An 11054-nucleotide genomic window follows, 5' to 3' on the forward strand; every position below is an offset into this window, starting at 1 on the left:
TGAAATGTCAAGTTATGTATTGACGATTCAAGTGGTTAAATACTAATGAATCTGAAAACACAAATTGACATGAATCCAAAATACACTGATGATTGTGCTGTCAAATAAGGAAACTATATGGAATCTATGAAATGATTGTAGGGGTCCCTGCTTCATCTCTCTCTCAACTAAGGGGTCCTTGGCCTGAAAACGTTGAAGACCCCTGCAATAGTTTGTTGCCTGTAGCAATGAAAAAATCAAACCTCGGTTCGAAGTGAAGCGGTGAACTTTTATTCTATGTGTTCTAGAGCTATGAACTCTGTGATCTATACATTCTTCCAATTCTGAATGAATGAATGATTTTATCTGGAGGGCCGAATTGTCATGTGAAGCTTGACCAATCCTCAATTCTGGTCTCATTGGACATTTTTAATCATCCAATCATCAGACCGGGACGGACGTTACACACATATTTTGGATGTACGGGACAGATAAAACCTGTTCATTCTGGACTGAAATGACCATATATGGACATGGACGGGACACACAAAGCCACTCCTTGGAAGCGGCTTTCACCGCTTCAAAAATAAATGGCCTGGGTCTAATAACGGCGTGGCATCTACGTGGATCTCTTCCATCATGGTGGTGATGTCATGTTGATGACGTCACTCTTGCCCAAATATGGAGGGGCGTCATCTGCGCTCATCGTCGTTGTCAGGTATGCACAGCAACCGGTTGTGTTGTGATTGAGGTCAGACCAGAGCTCTGCTCAGCGTGTATAAGATTTGAAAATATTTTTAATTCATTCATTCATTCCACAGAGACCAGATGATTTAGATTGCACAGTGTTGTCAGAGGAGGTGATAGAAAACAGGAAGAGAATAAATAAATGGTCCATTCTCCAACAGAACCTATAAAACTCTGTCCCTATCACAGTCCATGAATAGACTTGATGCTGAACCGCCACTCCAGGAAGGAGTGGGGTCTCGATCTTCCCAGACTAAGGTCTGCTGTTCTGATTGTACATTCTTCAGATCTCAATCAAGCCATGACGACCTCTATTTCCAAATGCCCATAAATGGACAGATCCCTTCAGAATCCTTCCAGCCAATCACCAGAATTGTAAACAGCCAGGAACAAGGAGACAGATGAACCAAAGTCTTTCAGTCATCATCAGAGATTTACCAAGACTTTAACTCAACCAGGAGAAGTGAAGACACATCAGCTGACCTATGAGAAAACTCACATCTGTAAACAGTGTGACAAGAGTTTCAGTCAGTTAGGTGACCTGAAGAATCACCAGCGTATCCACACAGGAGAAAAACCTTTCTGTTGTAAACAGTGTGAAAAGACTTTTAGGCGGTCAGATGAACTGATCATTCACCAGCGTATCCACACAGGAGAAAAACCTTTTCACTGTAAAGAGTGTGACAAGAGTTTCAATCAGTTAGGTAACCTGAAGAATCACCAGCGTATCCACTCTGGAGAAAAACCTTTCTGTTGTAAACAGTGTGAAAAGACTTTTAGGCGGTCAGATGAACTGATCATTCACCAGCGTATCCACACAGGAGAAAAACCTTTTCACTGTAAAGAGTGTGACAAGAGTTTCAGTGCGTTAAGTAACCTGAAGACACACCTGCGTATCCACACAGGAGAAAAAGCTTTTCACTGTAAAGAGTGTGACAAGAGTTTCAACCAGTTAGGTGACCTGAAGATTCACCAGCGTATCCACACTGGAGAAAAACCTTTTCACTGTAAAGAGTGTGACAAGAGTTTCAGTGTGTTAAGTAACCTGAAGAGTCACTTGCGTATCCACACAGGAGAAAAACCTTTTCACTGTAAAGAGTGTGACAAGAGTTTCAGTCAGTTAGGTGACCTGAAGATTCACCAGTGTATCCACACTGGAGAAAAACCTTTTTCACTGTAAAGAGTGTGACAAGAGGTTCAGTGTGTTAGGTACCCTGAAGAGTCACCAGCGTACCCACACTGAAGAAAACCTTCTCACTGTAAACAGTGAAAACCACCATCTGCCCAATGAAAAGAAAAAGAAAAAGAAAGGGGAAAAAAAGCCACTGTAAAAGTGAAAATCACATTTGGAGAAGAAAATGCACCTGTGCAAAGTCGAAGTGAGCACACGCAAGGTATCAAACACAACACACGTGCATATCTCCTTGTCTTGACAAATGGTTTATTCCCCAGTTGAGCAGGTCAGCACAGGTGCAATGTATTATTGTTAATTAGCAGCAGTGGCACATTTTTTGTGTGGCAGACAGTTGTTTACTGTACTCGTCATCATCATGCCTGTTGCTAAGGTATGGCAACATGACTGGTGTCATTGTACTGTAAGCTCCCAGGGTGCTGCGTTACTCTCGGCCATTGAGCTCAGCTCTTTGGTTGACTGGTAACGTATGCGCCTTGTTATAATGCGGTCCGGGTTCGCCTCCCGACCGGATCATGCAACATCATGGCACTAGTCATGTTGCCATACCTTACCTTTTGCTGAGCTGACGCCACTGGGTTCAAGCCAACATGGGCTGCCATTCAAAGTACAAAAGTATTAGCCTGATACTTCAGTCCGCACATCACCACCCCCTGCTGGTGGGTGGTTTGTAGTGTGGACTGAAGCTGCACATATTTTATTTTATTTCGAGCCGCCTGAAGAGCGGGCGCATTGAATGGGCCAATCAGGGTTGTATGCTTGGGGCACGTGGTTTGGCTGCTCCGGTCCCAGCCCCCTACAAACAGAGCTCTTGAGCTCACGTGAGACTCGCTCGTGGACTCTGATTGGTGTCCTCTGCCCACGTGAGAGTCTAGTGGACTCTGATTGGTCCGTGAAAACTGTCATGGCGGAATCAGACTCGACTTGTATTATTTTAATAAACGATGCAATAGTGCCGTTTCATCACGTTTTAATACCATTTTGCACTAACGTAAACATGCAGACATATAATATGTTATGAGAAATAACGTATTTTTGCAATGTCACGCCACGTCGCCGTCGCGCGTGTGTGTGTGTGTGTGTGTATGTGTGTGTGTGTGACGTCAATAGGCTTTAGCCCGCCCACGCCGAAGTAGAATCTCCGTCCGTAATTTCAGACTCTCTTCCGAAGTGAAACGTAGTGTGAGATGTCTGGCGCTCGCAGTCAGGCAACAAAAGTATTGGTATCAAACCTTACTTAAAGTACCAAAAGTAGAAAGTACTCATTATTGAATTTTCAAATGTATAATTACAAATCTTTTGAAAATAGCAGATCACACATTGTGAGTTTATTTCAAATGGATATAGGGTTGAAGTAAGTGTAATGTGTGTTTTGTAATAATTATCAAAATCTACAAAGTAACTAACTAAAGTTTTTAGATAATTGTAATGGAGTAAAAGTACAAAAAAGTGCCTCTGAGTTGTAGTGGAATCAAAGTAAAAATTAAAAAAGTGGAAATACTCCAGTAATGTAAAAAGAAATCCTCAAAATTACACTTAACTAAACTACTTTAGTTGCGACCGTAAGGTCGCAGTTTAGTTGCGACCGTCAGGGAGCAGTTTACTATGAAAACCTCCACCGGCCGTCGGTCGGTCGGTCGGTCGGTCGGTCGGTCGGTCACACGTCACACGTCACACCTTTGCCCTGCTCATATCTCCGCATCAGTATATAGGGCTTGTTTGTTTATTGTATGACATCACGCCACATCATCAGCTGTGGACTCTGTGATGTCATCGTATCGCATCAGTATATAGGGCTTGTTTGTTTATTGTATGACATCACGCCACATCATCAGCTGTGGACTCTGTGATGTCATCGTATCTCCATATATGGCCATCTCCGTATATGGAGATATAAGTCGTCCATGCCCAAGTATGGGCTGGTGAGGTCAGACTTTGTGTGATGCGTAGGTTATCTCCATATATGGAGATTCAACATTCCAGGCAATGCTCTCTTCCCTGGTGAGAATTGCCCCTTTATATAGGGCTTGTTTGTGTATTGTATGACATCACGCCACATCATCAGCTGTGGACTCTGTGATGTCATCGTATCTCCATATATGGCCATCTCCGTATATGGAGATATAAGTCGTCCATGCCCAAGTATGGGCTGGTGAGGTCAGACTTTGTGTGATGCGTAGGTTATCTCCATATATGGAGATTCAACATTCCAGGTGTAACTATGGCTACCCGTATGACGTGAGAGGTGGAGGTTGTGATATTTGTGGAGATAAGCGACCAACGGTCGCTTATCTCCCGATTAGGGAGTCTTACTGGTGATATTTGTGGTGATAAGCGACTATCTCCCGATTAGGGAGTCTTACTGGTTGCGACCGTCAGGGAGCAGTTTACTATGAAAACCTCCACCGGCCGTCGGTCGGTCGGTCGGTCGGTCACACGTCACACGTCACACCTTTGCCCTGCTCATATCTCCGCATCAGTATATAGGGCTTGTTTGTTTATTGTATGACATCACGCCACATCATCAGCTGTGGACTCTGTGATGTCATCGTATCGCATCAGTATATAGGGCTTGTTTGTTTATTGTATGACATCACGCCACATCATCAGCTGTGGACTCTGTGATGTCATCGTATCTCCATATATGGCCATCTCCGTATATGGAGATATAAGTCGTCCATGCCCAAGTATGGGCTGGTGAGGTCAGACTTTGTGTGATGCGTAGGTTATCTCCATATATGGAGATTCAACATTCCAGGCAATGCTCTCTTCCCTGGTGAGAATTGCCCCTTTATATAGGGCTTGTTTGTGTATTGTATGACATCACGCCACATCATCAGCTGTGGACTCTGTGATGTCATCGTATCTCCATATATGGCCATCTCCGTATATGGAGATATAAGTCGTCCATGCCCAAGTATGGGCTGGTGAGGTCAGACTTTGTGTGATGCGTAGGTTATCTCCATATATGGAGATTCAACATTCCAGGTGTAACTATGGCTACCCGTATGACGTGAGAGGTGGAGGTTGTGATATTTGTGGAGATAAGCGACCAACGGTCGCTTATCTCCCGATTAGGGAGTCTTACTGGTATCAAAACCTCCACCGGCCGTCGGTCGGTCGGTCGGTCGGTCGGTCGGTCGGTCGGTCGGTCGGTCGGTCACACGTCACACCTCACACCTTTGCCCTGCTCATATCTGGGCTTGTTTGTGTATTGTATGACATCACGCCACATCATCGGCTGAGGACTGTGTGATGTCATCATATCTCCATATATGGAGACATAAGTTGCTCATGCCCAAATATGGGCTGGTGAGGTCAGACTTAGTGTGATGCGTAGGTTATCTCCATATATGGAGATTCAACTTCAATGAGTAACCATGGCAAATCACACCGTACACAAATGACCCTTATATAAGACCGGCATTATCTACCGACAGCTGCTATAAGCCAACCCTGGCGATAAGGTCTGAGTCGAAGAAATGCTTCTTTCCTGGTATAAGACCGGCATTGTCTGTCGTACATTTCGGTCAATTCCAGTGGGGATGCCATTGAAAAGTTAATCTAGTTGTACAAAGTAATCAAAGAATGGGTTGACTGGTAGGCTGGTTGACTGCTTTATCTCTGGAGAGTGTATGTCACAGAGTCCTTTTATAGCGATTGAAATCATGATGAGGTCACGATGAGTCATCTATGCCCAAATATAGATTTCTAGGTCAGATGGCCCATGGAGTTTGTGATGTCAAACCTAGCAACCCAATATAAACAAACCTGATGTCAGACCTGAAGTATCCTTTTATACCCATATATGGAGATACAGAGATCTCCATATATGGGCATATTAGAAAGCCCATATATGGGCATATACGGATGACATCAGGGATATCCATATATGGGCATAAAAGGGACAAGGGCTTACAGTTAAGAGATCTCCATATATGGGCATATCAGAAAGCCCATATATGTTCATATACTGATGACATCAGGAATATCCATATATGGGCATAAAAGGGACAAGGACTTACAGTTAAGAGATCTCCGGGCATAAAGGGACAAGGACTGTTACAGTAGATATAGAGATGTCCATATATGGGCATAAATGAACAAGGACTGACAAACACTGAGATCTCCATATAACCTATGGGAATATAAGGGACGAGGACAATGCGTAGCATTGTGAGCTTGTAGACCTATTTTCTAAATATTGTTGTACATTAAAAACTTGAAATGGGTCGTTCTGCATAGTACTTGGGATTTGTTGATGTAAATGTTCACATAGAGTGTAATAATTGGTAAAACAAACTTTTGGCCTATTTGTGGAGATAAGCGACCAACGGTCGCTTATCTCCCGATTAGGGAGTCTTACTGGTAAATGTACTTAGTTACTTTACACCACTGCGTGTATTTATCATGATTGGACATACAGACACTCATTCATCTAAGACCAAATGTGTTCCAAGCTATATACTTTTTGAGCATTATTGACACCCCCTTTTGGTCAGTTTCAGCTGTGATGGTTTTGTGGTGAAAAGTGATGAGTCATCAATTTTCACAGTTTCGTGGGGTCCATTCTTAGCCCAAGGAATGTTTTTTGTGCCAAACAAATGCTTGCAGTGGATTCAGAATCATGAAAAACCCCTAGTTAGACCCCTCACATGCTACTTAAAGAACATTTTTTTGCGGGGGGGTCTTTTTTTTCCTGTATAGTAAGTGAAAGGGTAGGTGCAATAAATCATTAAAAATGAACCCATTGGGACGATATTTCAGCTTTGCACCTGGCAGAATATTAAAATATACCCTTATAAAGGATTAAGAAAAAACAGGCGTCGGAAAAAATCCACCCTATGCGCGTGGACCCCCCTTTCCTTCTAGACTATCACTTTTCCGTTGTGTAGCCTTATACAACCTGGATAACATCACTCAACAAGTTTACAAAACACAGGTACACTTTCGGGGAAAAGATTCTCGGACCGAATACAATAGTGTGTTGCCTATAGCAACCACCCTAATTACTGAATGAAAAAATAAATAAACTGCGTCTAATAACGGCGTGGCATCTACGTGGATCTCTTCCATCATGGTGGTGATGTCATATTGATGACGTCATTCTTGCCCAAATATGGAGGGGCGGCAGCCTGCGCACATCGGTGTTGTCAGGCATGCACGGCAACCGGTTGTGCTGTGAGTGAGGTCAGACCAGAGCTCTGCTCAGCATGTATAAGATTTGAAAATATTTTTAATTAACTTCATTCCACAGAGACCAGACGTTGTGAGAGAAGGCGATAGAAAACAGGAAGAGAATAAATAAGAAAAGTTCCATTACCCGACAGAACCTATAAAACTCTGTCCCTATCAGTCCATGAATAGATTTGATGATGAACCGCCACCCCAGGAAGAAGTGGGGTCTCGATCTTCCAAGACTAAGGTCTGCTGTTCTGATTGTACATTCTTCAGATCGCAATCAAGCCATGACGACCTCTATTGCCAAATGCCCATAAATGGACAGATCCCTTCAGAATCCTTCCAGCCAATCACCGGAATTGTAAACAGCCAGGAACAAGGAGACACAGATGAACCAAAGTCTTTCAGTCATCATCAGAGATTTACCAAGACGTTAAGTCAACCAGGAGAAGTGATGACACATCAGCTGACCTATGAGAAAACTCACATCTGTAAACAGTGTAACAAGAGTTTCAGTCAGTTAGGTAACCTGAAGAATCACCAGCGTATCCACACTGGAGAAAAACCTTTTCACTGTAAAGAGTGTGACAAGAGTTTCAATCAGTTAGGTAACCTGAAGAATCACCAGCGTATCCACTCAGGAGAAAAACCTTTCTGTTGTAAACAGTGTGAAAAGACTTTTAGGCGGTCAGATGAACTGATCATTCACCAGCGTATCCACTCTGGAGAAAAACCTTTCTGTTGTAAACAGTGTGAAAAGACTTTTAGGCGGTCAGATGAACTGATCATTCACCAGCGTATCCACACAGGAGAAAAACCTTTTCACTGTAAAGAGTGTGACAAGAGTTTCAGTGTGTTAAGTAACCTGAAGACACACCTGCGTATCCACACAGGAGAAAAAGCTTTTCACTGTAAAGAGTGTGACAAGAGTTTCAGTCAGTTAAGTACCCTGAAGAGTCACCAGCGTATACACACAGGAGAAAAGCCTTTCTATTGTAAAGAGTGTGACAAGAGTTTCAGTGTGTTAAGTGCCCTGAGGAGTCACCAGCGTATACACACAGGAGAAAAACCTTTCTATTGTAAAGAGTGTGACAAGAGTTTCAGTCGGTTAGGTCACCTGAAAAGTCACCAGCGTATCCACACTGGAGAAAAACCTTCTCACTGTAAACAGTGAAAACCACCAAATGCACAATGGGGGGGAAAAAAAAAATGTAAAAGTGAAAACCACATTTGGAGAAGAAAATCCACCTGTGCGAAGTGAGCACACGCAAGGTATCAAACACAACACACGTGCATATCTCCTTGTCTTGACAAATGGTTTATTCCCCAGTTGAGCAGGTCAGCACAGGTGCAATGTATTATTGTTAATTAGCAGCAGTGGCACATTTTTTGTGTGGCAGAAAGTTGTTTACTGTACTCGTCATCATCATGCCTGTTGCTAAGGTATGGCAACATGACTGGTGTCATTGTAGGCTCCCAGGGTGCTGCGTTACTCTCGGCCATTGAGCTCAGCTCTTTGGTTGACTGGTAACGTATGCGCCTTGTTATAATGCGGTCCGGGTTCGCCTCCCGACCGGATCACGCAACATCATAGTGCTAATCATGTTGCCATACCTTACCTTTTGCTGAGCTGACGCCACTGGGTTCAAGCCAACATGGGCTGCCATTCAAAGTACAAAAGTATTTGGTCAGTTTCAGCTGTGATGGTTTTGTGGTGAAAAGTGATGAGTCATCAATTTTCACAGTTTTGTGGGGTCCATTCTTAGCCCAAGGAATGTTTTTTGTGCCAAACAAATGCTTGCAGTGGATTCATAATCATGAAAAGCCCCTAGTTAGACCCCTCACATGCTACTTAAAGAAGATCTTTTTGCGGGGGGTCTTTTTTTCCTGTATAGTAAGTGAAAGGGTAGGTGCAATAAATCATTAAAAATGAACCCCTTGGGACAATATTTCAGCTTGGCACCTGGCAGAATCTTAAAATATACCCTTATAAAGGATTAAGAAAAAACAGGTGGCGGAAAAAATCCCCCTTTCCTTCTAGACTATCACTTTTACGTTGTGTAGCCTTATACAACATGGATAACATCACTCAACAAGTTTACAAAACACAGGTACACTTTCGGGGAAAAGATTCTCGGACCGAATACAATAGTGTGTTGCCTATAGCAACCACCCTAATTACTGAATGAAAAAATAAATAAACTGCGTCTAATAACGGCGTGGCATCTACGTGGATCTCTTCCATCATGGTGGTGATGTCATATTGATGACGTCATTCTTGCCCAAATATGGAGGGGCGGCAGCCTGCGCTCATCGGTGTTGTCAGGCATGCACGGCAACCGGTTGTGCTGTGAGTGAGGTCAGACCAGAGCTCTGCTCAGCATTTATAAGATTTGAAAATATTTTTAATTAACTTCATTCCACAGTGACCAGACGTTGTGAGAGAAGGCGATAGAAAACAGGAAGAGAATAAATAAGAGTTCCATTACCCAACAGAACCTATAAAACTCTGTCCCTATCAGTCCATGAATAGATTTGATGATGAACCGCCACCCCAGGAAGAAGTGGGGTCTCGATCTTCCAAGACTAAGGTCTGCTGTTCTGATTGTACATTCTTCAGATCGCAATCAAGCCATGACGACCTCTATTGCCAAATGCCCTTAAATGGACAGATCCCTTCAGAATCCTTCCAGCCAATCACTGGAATTGTAAACAGCCAGGAACAAGGAGACACAGATGAACCAAAGTCTTTCAGTCATCATCAGAGATTTACCAAGACTTTAACTCAACCAGGAGAAGTGAAGACACATCAGCTGACCTATGAGAAAACTCACATCTGTAAACAGTGTGACAAGAGTTTCAGTCAGTTAGGTAACCTGAAGAATCACCAGCGTATCCACACTGGAGAAAAACCTTTTCACTGTAAAGAGTGTGACAAGAGTTTCAATCAGTTAGGTAACCTGAAGAATCACCAGCGTATCCACTCGGGAGAAAAACCTTTCTGTTGTAAACAGTGTGAAAAGACTTTTAGGCGGTCAGATGAACTGATCATTCACCAGCGTATCCACACAGGAGAAAAACCTTTTCACTGTAAAGAGTGTGACAAGAGTTTCAGTCAGTTAAGTAACCTGAAGACACACCTGCGTATCCACACAGGAGAAAAAGCTTTTCACTGTAAAGAGTGTGACAAGAGTTTCAGTCAGTTAGGTGCCCTGAAGATTCACCAGCGTATCCACACTGGAGAAAAACCTTTTCACTGTAAAGAGTGTGACGAGAGTTTCAGTGTGTTATGTAACCTGAAGAGTCACTTGCGTATCCACACAGGAGAAAAACCTTTTCACTGTAAAGAGTGTGACAAGAGTTTCAGTCAGTTATCTAACCTGAAGACACACCTGCGTATCCACACAGGAGAAAAAGCTTTTCACTGTAAAGAGTGTGACAAGAGTTTCAGTCGGTTAGGTCACCTGAAAAGTCACCAGCGTATCCACACTGGAGAAAAACCTTGGAGAAAAACCTTCTCACTGTAAACAGTGAAAACCACCAAATGCACAATGGGGGAAAAAAAAAAAACAATGTAAAAGTGAAAACCACATTTGGAGAAGAAAATCCACCTGTGCGAAGTGAGCACACGCAAGGTATCAAACACAACACACGTGCATATCTCCTTGTCTTGACAAATGGTTTATTCCCCAGTTGAGCAGGTCAGCACAGGTGCAATGTATTATTGTTAATTAGCAGCAGTGGCACGCACATTTTTTGTGTGGCAGACAGTTGTTCACTGTACTCGTCATCATCATGCCTGTTGCTAAGGTATGGCAACATGACTGGTGTCATTGTACTGTAGGCTCCCAGGGTGCTGCGTTACTCTCGGCCATTGAGCTCAGCTCTTTGGTTGACTGGTAACGTATGCTCCTTGTTATAATGCGGTCCGGGTTCGCCTCCCGACCGGATCACG

Source organism: Nannobrachium achirus, assembly GCF_963921795.1.
Source record: "Nannobrachium achirus genome assembly, chromosome: 18".
Lineage (NCBI taxonomy): Eukaryota > Metazoa > Chordata > Actinopteri > Myctophiformes > Myctophidae > Nannobrachium > Nannobrachium achirus.